The sequence below is a fragment of the Biomphalaria glabrata genome, chromosome 6, assembly GCF_947242115.1.
Source record: "Biomphalaria glabrata chromosome 6, xgBioGlab47.1, whole genome shotgun sequence".
Taxonomy (NCBI): domain Eukaryota; kingdom Metazoa; phylum Mollusca; class Gastropoda; family Planorbidae; genus Biomphalaria; species Biomphalaria glabrata.
This window is the reverse complement of record NC_074716.1, coordinates 25,651,590-25,672,414: the sequence shown is the minus strand read 5'-3', so window position 1 is coordinate 25,672,414 and position 20,825 is coordinate 25,651,590. Positions and strand designations below refer to the sequence as shown.

General features: G+C 38.3%; 1 protein-coding gene across 7 annotated transcripts in view; it reads left to right on the top strand.

The window, feature by feature from the left end:
* LOC106050822 (CUGBP Elav-like family member 2) overlaps positions 1–20,825 on the top strand; it is a 186,560-nt gene that overhangs the window by 118,172 nt on the left and 47,563 nt on the right. The gene's annotated exons all lie outside the window — the stretch shown is intronic.

Sequence of the window (20,825 nt, the reverse complement as noted above, 5' to 3'; positions counted from 1 at the left end):
GACTTTCAATTTAGACTTCGTTTAGTTGGCAACAGTGACGTTCAATTTAGACTTCGTTTAGTTGGCAACAGTGACGTTCAATTTAGACTTCGTTTAGTTGGCAACAGTGACGTTCAATTTAGACTTCGTTTAGTTGGCAACAGTAACGTTCAATTCAGACTTTGTTTATTTGGCAACAGTGACGTTCAATTTAGACTTCGTTTAGTTGGCAACAGTGACGTTCAATTTAGACTTCGTTTAGTTGGCAACAGTGACGTTCAATTTAGACTTCGTTTAGTTGGCAACAGTGACGTTAAATTTAGACATAGTTTAGTTGGCAACAGTGACGTTCAATTTAGACTTCGTTTAGTTGGCAACAGTGACGTTCAATTTAGACTTCGTTTAGTTGGCAACAGTGACGTTCAATTTAGACTTAGTTTAGTTGGTAACAGTGACGTTCAATTTAGACTTCGTTTAGTTGGCAACAGTGACGTTCAATTTAGACTTCGTTTATTTGGCAACAGTGACGTTCAATTTAGACTTCGTTTAGTTGGCAACAGTGACGTTCAATTTAGACTTCGTTTAGTTGGCAACAGTGACGTTCAATTTAGACTTCGTTTAGTTGGCAACAGTGACGTTCAATTTAGACTTCGTTTATTTGGCAACAGTGACGTTCAATTTAGACTTCGTTTAGTTGGCAACAGTGACGTTCAATTTAGACTTCGTTTAGTTGGCAACAGTGACGTTCAATTTAGACTTCGTTTAGTTCATCGTGAACGTCTTTGTGGCTGCGGGGATTGAGCACATTTTAGGGGCGGGGACAAAAGTGGTAGGGGCTAAGAAAAATGATTGGTCGTGTACTTTCTGAATAAATTTTAAGTAAGACAAAAAAATATAACTTGAGGAGGGGGAAGCGGAGAGGTTCACGGTTGACAGAAAAAAAAAAGTTTGATGTTAACATTAGAAAAATATTTTTACTGTTACCTTACACTTTCGTCATTGTCTTAACCACAAGTCGAAAAATCTGAATCATTTATTTCGAACTAAAATCTCGCACATTGTACTATGGCTGGTTGGCTAAGTTGTTAGAGCGCCGTTGTGACGAGATGTAATTAGTTAATATTTGGCTTGTTTGTTTAGGTCTAGGGGAAATTTGATTAATTTTATCCCACTCACATATAAGATTTTGTACAGGCACACCGCAACTAACAGTAAGAACAGACCAATATTATACGTTTATAAATAAAATAATTTAATAAATGAAAGTTTACAAGAGATAAATGATTAAATAAAATTATAATTAAGAAAATAAAAGAAGTAAAGGTGCTAATATCTAAAATAACTGTTCATCATGGATTGCTAATTATTGAGTGATTGGAGGAGAAGAATGTTCCTATGTCTGCTACTTATTTTTCTTAGCTGCTAGCTCCTGGGTCGTCTTCTGGCGGTCGTAGGACTGGCACTCAGAAGAATGAGTCATCCGGCTCTGTCTTAGGACGTCGGCTCGGGATAGTCTCTATGCTGTAGGCAAGCTGGCTCTAGGGTGAGGCCGCTGCCTGTTTAGCAATAGAGATGGTTGGTGCTGCAGACTAAGTTGTAGTGGGACGATCTCTCAGCTGTGATCTCTAGCGCGTAGAGAGCCGAGCTAACTCAACACCAGTTTATCTTCTGCTGCGAAGGTTGCTCTAATCTGTCGGCATTAGGCAATAACTATTGGGCAGTGGACAGTTTGGGCCGGGTACTGGGCAGATGATACTGGGCAGTATAGGAAACTGTGGACACTGGGCAATATGTTAGGGCCAAGGACAGTAGGCAATGCCTTCTTGCTAACAGGTATGTAATTGGGGGGGGGGGGGTGTGGTCTGCCTCGGTTACAGCTTTCTATGGAGATCTGGTAGTTGTAGCAATCGTGTGTAGTAACCAGGGGTAGCAATCAGGGGTAGCAATCAGGGGTAGCAATCAGGCTGGGGATAAGATAGACAATTAGGAACCTCCTAAAGGTATTGAGCAGGGATTCCCATATGCCTTGCAATCATTCAGATGTAGGCATTGGTATCAATCCCAATAAGGCATTTAAGACAATCATGTATAAAATCTTAAAGCATGCGTATAACTCAATAGCAAACAAAATACAGGTAAGATAACTACAGTAAATGTGTCATCATATAATGTAGGATGATACTAGCTAAGATTCATCCATTAAATGAGATTACGGCAATAAGTAATCAGTTACAGTAAAATGGGGAATGAGCATATTATATACTAAAGGATAAGATGAAAATAAAATATTAGGGATATGGCTACAGTAATAAGGGTTTGATATAATTAATCAAAATTACATTCATCCAAGGAACTATAAGTTCACAAGGGTGGGAGACATAATAACATGGATGAGGGATATACAATAGAAATGTGAAATAACTAATTTCACATGGGCTCTGTAAGTTTAGAGCACTGTGATCTAAGTTCTTAGACAGTACTTAGATTCACGAATGGTTATTGTTTACATCCATCATTAAAATACAGGAATGGATGAAACATAACAAATTAAATATAATAACTATAGTTTCAAATGTAGACAACCATAGCGGCATTAATAATACTATATGAGGATATAGTATCGACATAAAATAGTACAATGTACATACATAATAAAGTCATAATGTAATGACGGGGAACGTGGTTGTGTACTAATGTGTACTCACACATCCCTATAAGATAAAAATGAGTATAGTAAAATGTTTACACTTACCCGTTTGTCCCTAATGAAATCTCACAACTAAACTTCCTAACAGAGGAGACTGTATGAATCCTAGCGGGCCTAATTTGGAATGCTTTGGTCTCTCTCTATATATAGATGGGACTTTTCGTTTACCGGGTGGGGAAGAAAGCTAACTGATTTTCTCACATGTATCTATGTACCGGAGATGTCAGGCGTCAGGTCAGATTTATGGTCAATATTCGTTGCCTACCGTGAGAGTAAAGTCTTAAGCGAATATGTATCTGTCCAGCCCGAGTGCAATGCTATTCTTAGAGCGATGTGTACCCTGCGGGGGGGGGGGGGGGAGATAGGTGTGAAAAGTTATTAGGCCGCGGAGCGACTTGTTGTGTGCTGGTCACCTGTCCAGCGGTCAATAATTAAAAGTTAGCCCTAGAGAGGCTAGTTAATGTTTTACGTCGAGATTCGTCCCGTGAGAAACAGTGCGAGGGGGGGATAAATCCTACAAGAAATTAGTTATGGGTGGACAAGAAAATAATTGTTTTATGTTAAAATTAAAGTTTCTCACGGTTTGCTGGGAAAAACTCAAATGAATTTTTGCATGCAAGTTTCGTATCGTCACAGCCGTGCTAATTACGAGTTAGTCGTGGGATTGAATGTTTTAATTTTTTTATTTTAATATGCACACTTTAATTTTAAAACTTCTTTTTAATATAAGATGTTTGCACTCAGCTCCCTACAAATATTAATACAAGTTTTGGTGTCGACACTGCTACATGGAAGACGAGACAGTGGTACATATCCTCAACGGCTGCAGGGTACTCAGAAGCGTTTTCGATAATACGACTAGTCTTGCAATCGATGGAACTGGTACATGCGGGTGTCTTGCCTTGTAAGGAGTCAGGCAAACCTTACAGAACACTGCCTGATATCTGGACCGTGCTATCTTATCTTATCTTATAAAATACAGACGTTACTTCAAAAAAGAAGATGATTAAGTCCTAGGTCAAGGGATTAATCACAGCAGTGGCCCTTATGTGTGGAGGTTTATGAATGGTGCAGACATTTATTAACGTATTCAATGCATTGGGAAAGAAAAGCGTCTCGTTGGCTGTTTTTGTGCGATTCTTTGGAGTTGTAACCTGTGCCTTGAGTACGACAAACTGAGAGAGTCTATTCACTTGATGTAAAGCTCGTTATTCGTGTTGTGTGAACCATGTTGTGTAAATCATATTGTTTGAATCATGTGTGAATCATGGCGGGTAAATCATATTGTTTGAATCATGTGTGAATCATGGCGTTTAAATCATATTGGGTAAATCATATTGTTTGAATCATGTGTGAATCATGTTGTGTGAATCATGCGTGAACCATGTTGTGTGAATCATGTGTAAATCATGTTGTGTGAATCATGTGTAAATCATGTTGTGTAAATCATAGTGTTCGAATCATGTGTGAATCATGTTGTGTGAATCATGCGTGAACCATGTTGTATAAATCATGTTGTGTAAATTATGTTGTGTAAATCATATTGTTTGAATCATGTTTGAATCATGTGTGAATCATGTTTAAATCATGTGTGAATAATGTTTGAATCATGTGTGAATCATGTGTGAATCATGTGTGAATCATGTAGTCCTGTTCGAATTTGTGTAGCGTGGAGGCCGAGTGGTAAAGCGCTTTGATTCCGAACCGAGGGCTCTCAAGATCGAAACCCAGTGAAGGCTGGGATTTTTAGGACCCGCCCCCCCCCCCGATGGGTGCCTAACACGTTTGGGAGGTACAGGTGGTTGGTTGTTGTTCTGGCTACATGACACCCTCGTTTACCCTCGGCCATAGGTCTGAAAGGGGAATTCCTTTTACCCTATTGGAATCTAGTTATTGAAACAGTCTGAAACAGTCCATCGTAATTATCTTTTTTTGTGTGTTTACATTCCTCACTTTGCTGAAACGCTGTTGTTTTGTTGGAGAGGGAGTTTTCTCTCTTTTGAGAGCGCTGGTATTGTGTGAGCCTATACACTGAAATCTGTGGCACATGGTTCAACTGTGTCATCCACTCTATAGAGCCTTTCCAGTGACACACGAGGACATGCATAAAGCCTTTTTTATGCAGCTACTCCATGCCTCCAATCAAAATAATAACTACAACAAAATAACTTTCCCCGGTTATATGCGCGTGTATCGAAACCAAGACTTGTACACAGATCCCCACGCGGAGATATCAAGGGGAGGCTATTACTTCTGCGCATGAATATGGAACAGTGTAATTGAAGTCAGGAGAAAAGGAAAGGATACAAGAGGAAGGGCCAGGGACGTGAAAAACTTGTTCGGAATGTTCACTGGATGTTGCCAACGTGTTACTTTTCGTCATAGGTAGCACTGAAAATAATATTTCTCCAATTATAACGAGTCTCCGGGAGAGATATCTGCTGATAACTAAAGAAACAATAAAGAAGATAAAATAGTGTACAAGAAATACATTTAACAACATAAAATTTGTTGTGTTTTGTTGTTATTGTTGTTGTTTTTGTTTTGTTTGTTTTTTTGTGCCGCATTATCAGATCTCTGAATCTTGGTGTATTCACAATTTGTTATATCTGTGAAATGGGACAAAAATATATTTGAATTTTAGAACTAAAGATTTTAGAGTAGATTTATCTGTTACTTTCATTTTCTCTCTCAATCTCCGTCTCTCAATCTGTCTGTCTGTCTGTCTGTCTATATCTCTCGTGTTCGTTATTTCTCTCTCTTTCCAGAACCTGTCTCAACTGTCTCAACTATGAAGTTATAATTTAATTTGTTAAGGAACATGTCCAGCAGGCCAGAAGTGGTCCGCTGGTCCGACGCTGAGTTTGACGATCGGTTGACACAATCATCCGTCCACAAAATGCTTAGACTGGTCCTTTTCTTTTATTTGTTCTCTCTATGTCACAGTAATAGCAGGTCTGGTGATTGATAGCTATCTTAGAGCGCTGGTAATGATCACAGGCCGCTTGTGATAGAGGGGCGTTCGTCTTCCGCTTTCCTGACAGATCAAGGACGAGGCAATGACAGTGTGAAATGACAGGACTGGACACTAGATAGCAATGGGTAATAAAGACGTAATGACGCTACATTATGCAATTAGAAAGAATCGATAAATCGATACTGGTAAAACAGTCTAAATTATACCTATACAATGGAATTGGTTCAATTCAATATAAAACTAATAAACGATTTCAATTAATAAAATATATTTTTTTAAAAATATTTTGGGAGATTTTCAAACATGATGGGAATAGCTTTTTAGTGTATCATGTGTACTTCTTCTTCCTCGTTCTCATTGTGATGTTGGAACGTTCAGATGACTAGACCAATAGATGAGATGAACTGTTGGAACGTTCAGATGACTAGACCAATAGATGAGATGAACTGTTGGAACGTTCAGATGACTAGACCAATAGATGAGATGAACTGTTGGAACGTTCAGATGACTAGACCAATAGATGAGATGAACTGTTGGAACGTTCAGATGACTAGACCAATAGATGAGATGAACTGTTGGAACGTTCAGATGACTAGACCAATAGATGAGATGAACTGTTGGAACGTTCAGATGACCAGACCAATAGATGAGATGAACTGTTGGAACGTTCAGATGACCAGACCAATAGATGAGATGAACTGTTGGAACGTTCAGATGACCAGACCAATAGATGAGATGAACTGTTGGAACGTTCAGATGACTAGACCAATAGATGAGATGAACTGTTGGAACGTTCAGATGACTAGACCAATAGATGAGATGAACTGTTGGAACGTTCAGATGACTAGACCAATAGATGAGATGAACTGTTGGAACGTTCAGATGACTAGACCAATAGATGAGATGAACTGTTGGAACGATCAGATGACTGGACCAATAGATGAGATGAACTGTTGGAACGTTCAGATGACTGGACCAATAGATGAGATGAACTGTTGGAACGTTCAGATGACTGGACCAATAGATGAGATGAACTGTTGGAACGTTCAGATGACTAGACCAATAGATGAGATGAACTGTTGGAACGTTCAGATGACTAGACCAATAGATGAGATGAACTGTTGGAACGTTCAGATGACTAGATCAATAGATGAGATGAACTGTTGGAACGTTCAGATGACTAGATCAATAGATGAGATGAACTGTTGGAACGTTCAGATGACTAGACCAATAGATGAGATGAACTGTTGGAACGTTCAGATGACTAGACCAATAGATGAGATGAACTGTTGGAACGTTCAGATGACTAGACCAATAGATGAGATGAACTGTTGGAACGTTCAGATGACTAGACCAATAGATGAGATGAACTGTTGGAGTGTTCAGATGACTAGACCAATATAGGAGATGAACTGTTGGAACGTTCAGATGACTAGACCAATATAGGCCTATGAGATGAACTGCGCAGTGGTTTCCAAATCAGGGAGCTTTCCATATAATTTTCTATCATTTAGGGGTGTTTTGGGGCCAGTCTTGTACGGGCCTCATGGTAAAGAGAACAGTTTTGAAGGACATGGTCAGCATTCTCTGGTGACACTCCTCATGGGCAGATTTCACTGGTTCCAATTTTGAGATTCCGGTACATATGTTGTCTCATTCTGTTGTATCCGGTCCTGAGTCGAAAGATTAGACGTTGATCTTGTCGGGATAGCTTATAACAGGAATCATCTTTCTTGTGATTCGGATGAGAGCTTGTCCATTTCTCATTTATTTTATTTACTATTTGTTTCTTCATTTCTACAGGATAGAGTGCAATGTTTAACTGTAAGTTTGTTCTCCCACTCTTGGCCAGGATGTCAGCATTCTCATTTCCTTCTAGTTCTATATTTATGCTGGTTATTCGGTGTACACGATAAAGGAATTATAGATAAGTAGTTTTTTTTTAAGGTTTATTTTACTTTTTATTACTGCAGAATCAAATATTCTAAGCTCTTCTGATTACGGTCTAGCTCAAAATAATGTCAATGTGAATGAAGCATTCAACTTTCACTCTAGGACTTGTAAAACTGAATTAAAAACAAACGGGCAATCAAATAGCGCGGTACTAAACGAAGAGAAGCTACCACGCAATGAAATAGTGTCAACATTATGTCTTAATTATTTTGTTAATCTAGTTGGCAACAGTGACGTTCTATTTAGAGTCCTTGACATTGTTGACTTGATTGTGAAGATCTGGAAAATAGAAACAAACTACGGATTAGGCCTAGTCTTGCAAGGAAGAAGTTTGACCTCCCTGTCCAGTAGATGAGGAGGACAATACGTACACCTACAGAAATGTGTCTTGTATTGGCACCTTGCAATACGAGACGGTCTCTTGGCACCTTGCAATGCGAGGCGGTGTCATAAACCTCTCCTCCATTCCATTGGTTCGACCATGACGCAAAGGAGCTGAGGTCCTGACCTTTCACTACATTCGTGTTTTTCTTTTATTAACTTAATTATATTTTTACTTTTACTTGAATCTTGTTTAGTACAATACTTAGCTCTCAACATCTAACGACAGAGAGTGCGCCCTGTTGGAGCTGGTCATTTTATAATCCCCTTTCCAATTAGCTCAGATAAGAGAAGCATCTCTTGAAACCTTTTTTTATATTACTATTATTCATTTCACTCTACGTCCTCCGTGCACGTAGCAACAGCTTCTAGTCATACGTTATTAAGTGCCGGGCAACAGTCCTGATAAGAAGTAATTGGCTCGTTGGCGCAGCGCAGTGCTGTGTAGGAAATGGCCAGTAATAGCCTTTGATATCAGTTGTCATAAAGTGGGTGTACATCCGCAGCCTGCTTCAGATCTTGTTCAAATATCTGCCTGGTTTATGTCAAGAGTACCAACAACTGTAACGATATTGCTGCCGAAACATTTGGAAAAGTGGGGAGATGAAAGAAATAGATCTTCAGTGGGCCTCTAGTTGCATAACGAAGTATTAGTTTTTTTTATCCAGACATTGTATTGATGGATTGATGGATCGGTTGAGAAAGTATGCAGACATTGTATTGATGGATTGATTGATCGGTTGAGAAAGTATGCAGACATTGTATTGATGGATTGATTGATCGGTTGAGAAAGTATGCAGACATTGTATTGATGGATTGATTGATCGGTTGAGAAAGTATGCAGACATTGTATTGATGGATTGATTGATCGGTTGAGAAAGTATGCAGACATTGTATTGATGGATTGATTGATCGGTTGAGAAAGTATGCAGACATTGTATTGATGGATTGATTGATCGGTTGAGAAAGTATGCAGACATTGTATTGATGGATTGATTGATCGGTTGAGAAAGTATGCAGACATTGTATTGATGGATTGATTGATCGGTTGAGAAAGTATGCAGACATTGTATTGATGGATTGATTGATCGGTTGAGAAAGTATGCAGACAAATGGATGAAGGTGCATAGTGGAGAACTACATGGTCTAATGACATTGAATACGTCCAAGCTTAGCTGGAGAGAGAAATGTTGGATAGAGAAAAGGTGGAAACAGATTGAAATAGAGAGAAATAACGCCTATAGATTCAGAATTAGATAATGATGATAATAAACACAAGATCAGTTGAAGATCTAGCTCTTGGTCTGACCTAAACATTGCCAACTCCTCAGCTACTCGCCATCTCCCCATGTTATCCAGAGAACAATTTCCATGGGTCAGAGTTTCACATTACACAAACAAGGCTTCATTCTGTAAATCACTCGCTGTCACCACTGGTAGCCCTGCCTGCTCTATAAAAGTCTCATACGCGCGGAGCTATTTTTAGCCATGAATTATGTTTCATCGTGATTATCTTGTTGAAAGATCCCAGTCGGTCAAGAAGGAAGATAATAGTCTCGGCGGCTGACCAAAGCCATCAACATAGACCCAAGCCTTGCTTTCACCAGAGGATCGGTACAGCCTACGTCTTAGACCCGAGATGTGAAGGTAGCCTGTCGTTGTAATGGCAAGAGACTAGCGCTGTTGAATAAAAACAACATTTGTCAAGAAGTCGTTAGATGAAGATTACGACATCACACGAGGGACTAACAAAAAGATTGTTTGAATAAGGGAAAATCATTTATCAGCAGATAGGTTTCAAATTACTGTAGCTAATTCCTGAAACTGGTGTTCAAATATCTTCAAATCTTTAATAGCCACATTTCCTTTGTTAATGTCTAAGAACAGTTAATTATTGCCTTCTTTTTACTTTGAACTTTTGTATCCGTATCTACTTGGACCTCCGCAATGATTTGTTTCTAAAGAATATTCAAGCAAAGTTTGATCGAGGTCGGTCAAATGATACTGTTGCTATAAATAATATACATACATTCATCCAAACACATTCAATCTGCTTTGTATATTACATTCATATTTAACTGTATTAACTAAACCTTGCCCGCTAAAGCCAAAACAAAAAATCTCCTAACATTAAAATAGAAGTTAGCCAGACTCAAGTTTCACGAGCTTAATTAATGAGATCTTTAAAAAAAAATCTGGGCAATGGCTCAGCTTCTTGGGTGGAAAAGAAATATTAAAAAGAAAACTGAGCGGAAATTTGTGTTTCTTGCAGACGATCTCAGACAATAATCTGCACTCGTGAAACTCTGCCTTCGATGGACATTTCACAATCGACTATTTCTTCCAGTTCATTGATTAGAGTAGGTCGAATAGTTCACGAAATTTGTAGTCTCCCCTTTCTCAACGTATCGATTTATTTAGTGAGACAAATGATAGAAGCAAAGAAGGGAGAGAAAGCATGATGTAATGAAGTCCAAGTGTGTGCGAATAATTTTAACTTAAATACAAGAGGGGGCAGGGGAAGTAAGACAGCCATTCATCCCATCAATCATCATACTTTTTATTTTTTTAATCCGTTGCTATGACGTCAACAGAGTACTCGCCAGACTTTTGGCGTTGTGAGGAGCGCGAAAAGGCCATTTTCATACCAAAAGTCATTTATCACTTACCATAGTTCCCAAACAATTCCTAAGGCCCATAATATTATCCCAAACAATTCCTAATGCCCATAATATTGTTCCAAACAATTCCAAAAGCCCATAATATTGTTCCAAAACAATCGCTAAGGCCCATAATGTTATCCCAAACAATTCCTAATGCCCATAATATTGTTCCAAACAATTCCTAAAGCCCATAATATTGTTCCAAAACAATCGCTAAGGCCCATAATATTATCCCAAACAATTCCTAAGGTCCATAATATTGTTCCAAAACAGTTCCTAAGGCCCATAATATTGTTCCAAAACAATCGCTAAGGCCCATAATATTATCCCAAACAATTCCTAATGCCCATAATATTGTTCCAAACAATTCCTAAAGCCCATAATATTGTTCCAAAACAATCGCTAAGGCCCATAATATTATCCCAAACAATTCCTAAGGTCCATAATATTGTTCCAAAACAGTTCCTAAGGCCCATAATATTGTTCCAAAACAATCGCTAAGGCCCATAATATTTTTCCAAAACGATTCCTAAGGCCCATAATATTATCCCAAACAATTCCTAAGGCCCATAATATTGTTCCAAAACAATCGCTAAGGCCCATAATATTGTTCCAAAACAATTCCTAAGGTCCATAATATTGTTCCAAAACAGTTCCTAAGGCCCATAATATTGTTCCAAAACAATTCCTAAGTCCCATAATATTTTTCCAAAACGATTCCTAAGGCCCATAATATTATCCCAAACAATTCCTAAGGCCCATAATATTGTTCCAACAAAACAGTTCCTAAGGCCCATAATATTGTTCCAAAACAATTCCTAAGGCCCATAATATTGTTCCAAAACAGTTCCTAAGGCCTTAATATTGTTCCAAAACAATTCCTAAGGCCCTTAATATTGTTCCGAAACAGTTCCTAAGGCCCATAATATTGTTCCAAAACAATTCCTAAGGCCCTTAATATTGTTCCGAAACAGTTCCTAAGGCCCATAATATTGTTCCAAAACAATTCCTAAGGCCCATAATATTGTTCCAAAACAATTCCTAAGGCCCATAATATTATCCCAGACAACTCCTACGGCCCATAATATTGTTCCAAAACAATTGGCAAGCCATTTGCTCATTTTTTGGAGGCTCTTGTCATTCATGTCAAAATGGACCTCATTCACCAATCGTAAACAAACAACATTTTCCCACGTGATTCTCTATATCTTCTATACAAATTTCGCAATCCATTAAGGCTGTCACGTAATTTTCATTGTTTTATCAATATTATCACGTGGCTAAATGTTATTTGTTTACGATTGGTGAATGAGGTCCATTATGTCTGTGGCCCAAACATGTCATTGACATTTAATAGTAGCAGTTTTGTTTTTAATGTGACATAACTTGGAATTTAAAAAGGCAAACCTCAGATTGCTCCCCTTTAAGCTAGTTAAAGAAGAGGAAAGAAAAAAAAGTCCCCATATACTACTCTCCTACAAACAGTAGCTCAACCTAGCGGTAACATGAAACAACAAGAGCTGTCTCTAGAATAGATCTTTGCTGTTTAATGTGAGGAGAGGTGTTTGCCCAATGTAAAGAAGAAACATAACAAGAAAAGACAACTTGACATTTTTCAAATGATAGATAGATAGATAGATAGATAGATAGATAGATAGATAGATAGATAGATAGATAGATAGATAGATAGATAGATAGATAGATAGATAGATAGATAGATAGATGGATGGATAGATAGATAGATAGATAGATAGATAGATAGATAGATAGATAGATAGATAGATAGATAGATAGATAGATAGATAGATAGACAGACAGACAGACAGACAGACAGAGAGATTTCAATTTTTTAATGAGGTGCATTTCCTGTTCTGAATTCCCATATTTGCAAGACACTTGTCTTAAAGATATAAAGGGTTACATTTGATAGACGAAATAAAATCGAATAATGTTTTTAAAGAACAAGCAAAGCAATTTGGCAAGGAAAGAGAACTCTTCACAACAAGGACAAAACGGGGGAAGTGTTCGATGGATGTGATTAGGGGGCCTCTTGTAAATGTCGGAAACAGTCTTATAGATTATCTCCCTTAAACGTCGAGCTGTGCTTTTGAATAGTTCGTGGAAAATGTTTATCTGAGGAAACGCAATTCCTAACAGATCTCACATGCCACATGAATCTAGATTTAGTTCTAGATTTAGATCCTTTTATTTTGAAACAATAATTATGAGATATGTAAATATTTTTTAGCAATCTCCTTTTTAGAGATTCTGTAGTATGAAATATAACGTAGAAACTTTAAAGAGACTATTGACAACACTTAGCGACAGAAAAGATAGAAAAGAGCTATATTGACAACGCTTAGCGACAGAAAAGTGCTAATAAACACTTAGTATACGCGTCAATTGTTGTATCACGAGTTACTCCTCACAACCCAGTGGGCTTCAGATCAGAGTTCAATTGACAGAATGTTAATGTCATTTATAAGTTGTTATGTCAGTTCTACAGTACGTCTGTTACACCTCACCACCCAGTGGGCATCAGATCAGAGTTCAATTGACAGAATGTTAATGTCATTTATAAGTTGTTATGTCAGTTCTACAGTACGTCTGTTACACTTCACCACCCAGTGGGCATCAGATCAGAGTTCAATTGACAGAATGTTAATGTCATTTATAAGTATGTCAGTTCTACAGTACGTCTGTTACACCTCCTTTGTTTGTATCCACCTTACAACGATGATATATAGAGTCACCTTAAATAGCAATGTAATATTGTATCTCCAACGGGCAGCAAGGAGTAACTAATGGTGACGAGCATAAAGGGGGTAAGTGTAGCTGTAATGGAGCTCGAAAAAGTACATTGTGGCTCAAAAACGTTGTTGTTTTTGTTTGTTTGTTGTTGTTTTGTTTTGTTTTTTGGTACGTAGTTTGTTTTTTTAATCTTCAATGGATATATTCTAAATTGTTTCTTTTACTAGTCAATGACCATTCAAATGGAGCAGCATGTTGTGCAGTTTTTCTCCTACTGATACCAGCAAATGACGTCCTAAGACGTTTAGAAAACAGCATTTAACACATGAAACCTTTGGCGTTGTAGCAGAACAGATGAAAAAAATTAAATGCTTTTTTGTTGTTTATCGATATTTGAAGCATAAAAAAATATTTAATTTTGTATGTATTTATTTATTATTGGAGGGATCTTACTGATGATGTTTGAGTGAGAAATGAAATCACAACTATTTTGTAAGTACAGAGCTCATTGTCTCTTGGTGAGAATACCTTGCCCAAGTTTGCCCATGTCTTATCTTTTTAATTTTTTTTCGGCATTTTCCGGAACACAGAATACGGAATCAACAGTGGACAGTTCAATAATTCTTGGTTCCAGTGACAATTTTTTTAGTTTTTTCTGTAATGATTAGAAGGGCCCTTGTATTTATTCGAGACGGTAGTAATAAAAGTTTTCTTTCTTCAAAAGTCAGGTTACTTATGTTTTATCTAAACTTTGTTTTTACAACCAATCGTCTCAATCGAAAGAAGTATTGCCTGCTGAAATCCACGGAGCTTCCCGTGTTTCTCCCCTAGCGGTGAAGGGTCATGGCAGACTCCTCGACCTCCCCAATGCATTTCTGATGTTTGGTCCTCACTTGAAGTAGACTAAATTGCCTCTCTAAGAATGCCGAATAGTTTTCAACGCGTGGATGTTGCAATTGTATGTGTCAGCCTAGAAAGAATTACTTCAGGGACACTCAGTCATTAAAGTTTCAAGTCAGTGAACATCAAAGTCGTCTGCTAGTTTTGTTGCAAGGTAAATCTTTTTTCTGCAAAGGTAAATTTCTTTCTTTCACCAGGGATCATACGCAGTGTTACAAATGTGTTACAACATTTCTGCGTATTTTTTATTCTGGCTAGCAACGCAACCTAGAGTCTAAATTATAGGTCTCGAGCCTCCAGCAGGATCTAAAATCGAGATGCTGATTGGACAAGTAGAGGTTGTATTCTTCTCAAATCACTAGGGAAAGGGGAATATCCCGATAATTTCAGAACACCTACGTTTATTTCAATTCATTCCTGACATTGGGCATGTTAACACCAATCTTAACTTACAAAATGTTAGTTTGTATTGTTACGAATGAACAGTGACAGGTAGAGGTCACTATGTGTGACCCCGGCGAGATGACACAGCACCGAGTGTTATCTGGAATCTATGCATGTAAACAAAGACAGGATGGGACGTGCCTCACGTGTTGTTCCAGAGGACGAACAGATTTACGAAGGGGGGCATTGTGACAAATGAACAGTGACAGTTAGAGGTCACTACGTGTGACCTCGGCGAGATGACACTGCAGCAGGCATCCTCTGGAATCGACATGTATAAACAACAACAGGATGTGATGTTTCCTCCCATGTTGTTCCAGAGGATACTAGCAGTGTTTTTGCAACAATAGACAAGCGATTAGGGACTATTTATAAACCAGAGATGTTCATGTGAAAAGAGTCAGTACAGTCGTCGATACTGTTCTCTACTGTGCGAGACAGTAGAAGAGAGTGGACTTGAGCCGTTACAGTCGATACAGTCGATGTAAGACGTATACGCTACATGTTACAGTGACGAATTGTTATAGTTATAATTCAATAAAGTTATTTAAAGCTGAAAGTTGAGTCGTCAAGTTCTTTGCAGTGTTTCTTTTATTTGTGTGCCTAGTACATTTAGCCAGAAAATCAGAAATACGTAACAGTATTATCTAGGTGTTAATGTTGCATTTAGGCTCAACCTGCAATGTCATCCAATTATTCATATGGCACTAAAGTTTGGTATGAACACCTAAATCTGTCATTCTGCCTGGTTCCTCTATTTACAGTTGAAAAAAAACCTTGTTGAGAATCACAGAATGCAAAGCGTTAGAAAGGAATGCAGAAAGAAAAATTCAGCAACACACAACACACATACACACATGTATAAATGGGCTTAAGTCAACATATACACACACACGCGAACTATAGTCAAGAAAAACAAAAGTCTAATGCTTCCTCCGTTTACAGAGTAGTTTGTGCTATAAATAGAAGAGCTTAGAACATTGGATTCTGCCGTGCTCAAAAATACACAAAAATCTCTTTATACCTTTAAAAAAAACAACATACTCTTATAAACCCTTCCTTAAGTGTGTACACCAGAGACACCATAACGCTAGCTATTTTCCCGCCTTTTATGAAACCGTCACAAATAGGTCTCTGTTAGAGCATATACATTAGGAGATGTTTTATGGAACCGTCACAAATAGGTCTCTGTTAGAGCATATACATTAGGAGATGTTTTATGAAACCGTCACAAATAGGTCTCTGTTAGAGCTTATACATTAGGAGATGTTTTATGGAACCGTCACAAATATGTCTCTGTTAGAGCATATACATTAGGAGATGTTTTATGAAACTGTCACAAATATGTCTCTGTTAGAGCATATACATTTGGAGATGTTTTATGAAACTACATACAACAACGATATGCTATTGGTGAATTTGGAACGCTTGAATGACTAAACGTATTACTTTGAATAATGAGAAAAGTATGTAACAAAAAAAATAATTGTCAAGTTGTAAAGCCTTTTTTTTAAATATTGTAATTGCTGTTTCAGTTTGATCTAGTCACACTTCTGTCTGACAAATAATGAAATTTAAAAAATCATTTTTTCTGAACGTTTTTAACAAATAAATTCAATTTAGATGATTTTTAATTATGTTTTTCTATTTCATTTTAAATTGGGTTTAATTAGAATTATACAGACAGGAGATGTTTCTACCGACAAGAGATGTGTTCTAAAGACAGGAGATGTTTCTACCGCCAAGAGATGTGTTCTAAAGACAGGAGATGTTTCTACCGACAAGAGATGTGTTCTAAAGACAGGAGATGTTTCTACCGACAAGAGATGTGTTCTAAAGACAGGAGATGTTTCTACCGCCAAGAGATGTGTTCTAAAGACAGGAGATGTTTCTACCGCCAAGAGATGTGTTCTAAAGACAGGAGATGTTTCTACCGCCAAGAGATGTGTTCTAAAGACAGAAGATGTTTCTACCGCCAAGAGATGTGTTCTAAAGACAGGAGATGTTTCTACCGACAAGAGATGTGTTCTAAAGACAGGAGATGTTTCTACCGACAAGAGATGTGTTCTAAAGACAGGAGATGTTTCTACCGCCAAGAGATGTGTTCTAAAAGACAGAAGATGTTTCTACCGCCAAGAGATGTGTTCTAAAGACAGGAGATGTTTCTACCGCCAAGAGATGTGTTCTAAAAGACAGAAGATGTTTCTACCGACAAGAGATGTGTTCTAAAGACAGGAGATGTTTCTACCGACAAGAGATGTGTTCTAAAAGACAGGAGATGTTTCTACCTACAAGAGATGTGTTCTAAAAGACAGAAGATGTTTCTACCGACAAGAGATGTGTTCTAAAGACAGGAGATGTATTCTACCGACAAGAGATGTGTTCTAAAAGACAGGAGATGTTTCTACCGACAAGAGATGTGTTCTAAAAGACAGAAGATGTTTCTACCGACAAGAGATGTGTTCTAAAGACAGGAGATGTATTCTACCGACAAGAGATGTGTTCTAAAAGACAGGAGATATTTCTACCTACAAGAGATGTGTTCTAAAGACAGGAGATGTTTCTACCTACAAGAGATGTGTTCTAAAGACAGGAGATGTTTCTACCGACAAGAGATGTGTTCTAAAAGACAGAAGATGTTTCTACCTACAAGAGATGTGTTCTAAAAGACAGAAGATGTTTCTACCGACAAGAGATGTGTTCTAAAAGACAGGAGATGTTTCTACCGACAAGAGATGTGTTCTAAAAGACAGGAGATGTTTCTACCGACGACCACAAAAAAACAAAGCGGGGAGGCTAGAGTGTCCTCCTCTTACAGTCGTGCAGCCCGTTTCTCAACCTGTGCCAACACTGAGGCGTAAAGATGTTGTTTGGATTTTTTGTTTTGCATTGTAGTAGCGAATTTATATTTGAATATTGGTGAAGTAAAATCGACATTATTATACTCGGGCCACTTCCATTCGATGGATGACTCGGGCCACTTCCATTCGATGGATAGGTCGGGCCACTTCCATTCGATGGATAGGTCGGGCCACTTCCATTCGATGGATGACTCGGCCCACTTCCATTCGATGGATGACTCGGGCCACTTCCATTCGATGGATGACTCGGGCCACTTCCATTCAAATTTCTCATCAGCTTTTCGTCTCCACGCTTGAACCCTCAAGCTGCCATAGATCTGCCTTCACATCGTCAGCCCATAGAAAGTCGCGGTCTTCCTTTGGGTTGCCTGCCTTTTGATTTTTGCCGGTATACAATTTTCGCTCCTCTATTCTCTGGCGACGTTTTCTGTGATACCAAACAAGAAAAACACTTTTTAAATACTTAAAAAAAAAAACAAAGCTTATACGACGTGTGATTGTATCAATTAGTTTGGATCAGTCAAGCAATATTACATTTGTAATAGATCTAGGGATTCTAGACCAACAACAATAAATCTATGCGCTTAGAAATATTTGGGGAAGGGATACCTGGGGACATTTTTAACATATTTCCTTTTTAAAAGCATCTATGAAAATAGGTGAAACGACCTGACTTTGAATTCATGGCTCAAGCCTCCTCAAACCGACCACTTTACTAGTGAGGCGCCTACGAAAATAGAAGACTGTATAGTTATTTATAGTTTTGTATAAAGTAACTTAAGCAGCGACCTAGAAGGGGGAATAATTCAGCTTATACCACCCTTTCAGTCAAGTACAATTTCTTTCCCTTGTTCGAGATACCAAACAAAATAATTAATTACCAATAGTTAATGAACTAATTGATATTTTTTTTATTGGATTAATTTTTTTTTATTATTATTTTTGTGTTGTCTGCTAAAAGAAATAATTGTACGAAATTTCAGCCTCATTCAAGATTGGGTGTCGTAGAAATAACGTGTACAAGACAGACAGATAGACAGAGTGAGATAATATAAGCTTTGTAAAAATGTCCACTTCAAGACGACACTAAGAAGATTCTACAACAACTACCTCTGTCTGTTACAAGTAACAGGTTGAGAACCAAGTTGTCCTGCAACAACTACCTCTGTGTGTTACAAGTAACAGGTTGAGAACCAAGTTGTCCTGCAACAACTACCTCTGTGTGTTACAAGTAACAGGTTGAGAACCAAGTTGTCCTGCAACAACTACCTCTGTCTTACAAGTAACAGGTTGAGAACCAAGTTGTCCTGCAACAACTACCTCTGTGTGTTACAAGTAACAGGTTGAGAACCAAGTTGTCCTACAACAACTACCTCTGTGTGTTACAAGTAAAAGGTTGAGAACCAAGTTGTCCTACAACTACCTCTGTGTGTTACAAGTAAAAGGTTGAGAACCAAGTTGTCCTACAACTACCTCTGTGTGTTACAAGTAAAAGGTTGAGAACCAAGTTGCCCTACAACAACTACCTCTGTGTGTTACAAGTAACAGGTTGAGAACCAAGTTGTCCTGCAACAACTACCTCTGTGTGTTACAAGTAACAGGTTGAGAACCAAGTTGTCCTGCAACAACTACCTCTGTGTGTTACAAGTAAAAGGTTGAGAACCAAGTTGTCCTGCAACAACTACCTCTGTCTGTTACAAGTAAAAGGTTGAGAACCAAGTTGTCCTACAACCAGGTGCCAAGTTGATAAAATATTTTTTCTTGCACGCTAATCGAATTTCCATTTCTTCTTTACATAATTTGTTGGGATTCCTTTTCTTTTCCATATTTCTTTTTGCATAATAAGATTGACCGCGGTAAAGAGTGCCCATTTGGACAATCCCATCAGAGATGTCTGTTCAGTCGTTGATAGTATTGGAAGTACTGCAATGACTAGATTAGATATAACCAAGCTAATAAGATTTGCTTTAGTTTTCTCAGTATAGAGTTAACTTCTTCAAGGTAAAAGGGGCCTCGCTTTGATATTAAATATGCTAATAAATTAGGGTTAAAGTTTATGAGAAACAGTGCCGAGAGAACCGTGTATAAGCGAGGTTTAAGGAGGACGGCGTAATAGAGGTGCCCCCTGGAAACGCTATAGACAGTTGGAGAGCTTTCACGAAGGCCGCGGAACACGCATTTGAGGCCCAGGGGAGAGCCCTTATAGAGGACTGGCGCAGGAGACAAGAAAACTTAAATAGACATGCGAGGTTTAAGGAGGACGGCGTAATAGAGGTTCCCCCTGGAAACGCTATAGACAGTTGGAGAGCTTTCACGAAGGCCGCGGAACACGCATTTGAGGCCCAGGGGAGAGCCCTTATAGAGGACTGGCGCAGGAGACAAGAAAACTTAAATAGACGCCCGGAGGACAAAGGCTTTGCAAACATCAGGGGGGGGGGGGGGAAATATGCAGGTTGCAAGTGGGTTTGCGTAGCCATGTGAAACACTGTACTCATCCATTAATCTTCGGAATAGGATGGTCATTATTATCATTATTATAAATATGTATCTATGTACGTTTGTGTGTGTGTGTGTGTGAATGTGTGTGTACATGTTGTACCTTCATCATTACGTTACAGCAGCTATTCCAAGTCTTACATTGTGCACATGACAATACTCTGGAAATCCACTAGCTTTATCTCCAGTACCAACAGGATTAAACCAACATCTTTCACTACGAATAATAATTTTTTAATAGAGAGTAATGCTAAAATGATCAAATTATCTGGGTTTTAAAAATTCTTTGAATGATTTATTTACTTATTCCTTTTGACTCTCAGTGGAGGGCCATTGGACTCTATTCTGGGCCATTCCCCACAAATTGGTTCATGCCCATTCCGATGTCATTTCTTCTTGTTCATCCTCTCCATGTTTTCTTCTCCCCCAGTCCTCATCCTGTGTGCAATAGTTCTTTCAATTCTTTCAGGGGGTGGGGGTGGGGGTGTGTGTGTGTGTGTGTGTGTGTGTGTGTGTGTGTGTGTGTGTGTGTGTGTGTGTGTGTGTGTGTGTGTGTGTGTGTGTGTGTGTGTGTGTGTGTGTGTGTGTGTGTGTGTGTGTGTGTGTGTATTAAAAAGGGAAATAACTGTGTATTTTAAAATTGTGAACGTTTTGAATTCATTTACCTCCCTTTCTCCAATGAGCGCTTAAACATCAGTGGTACAAATGATTTA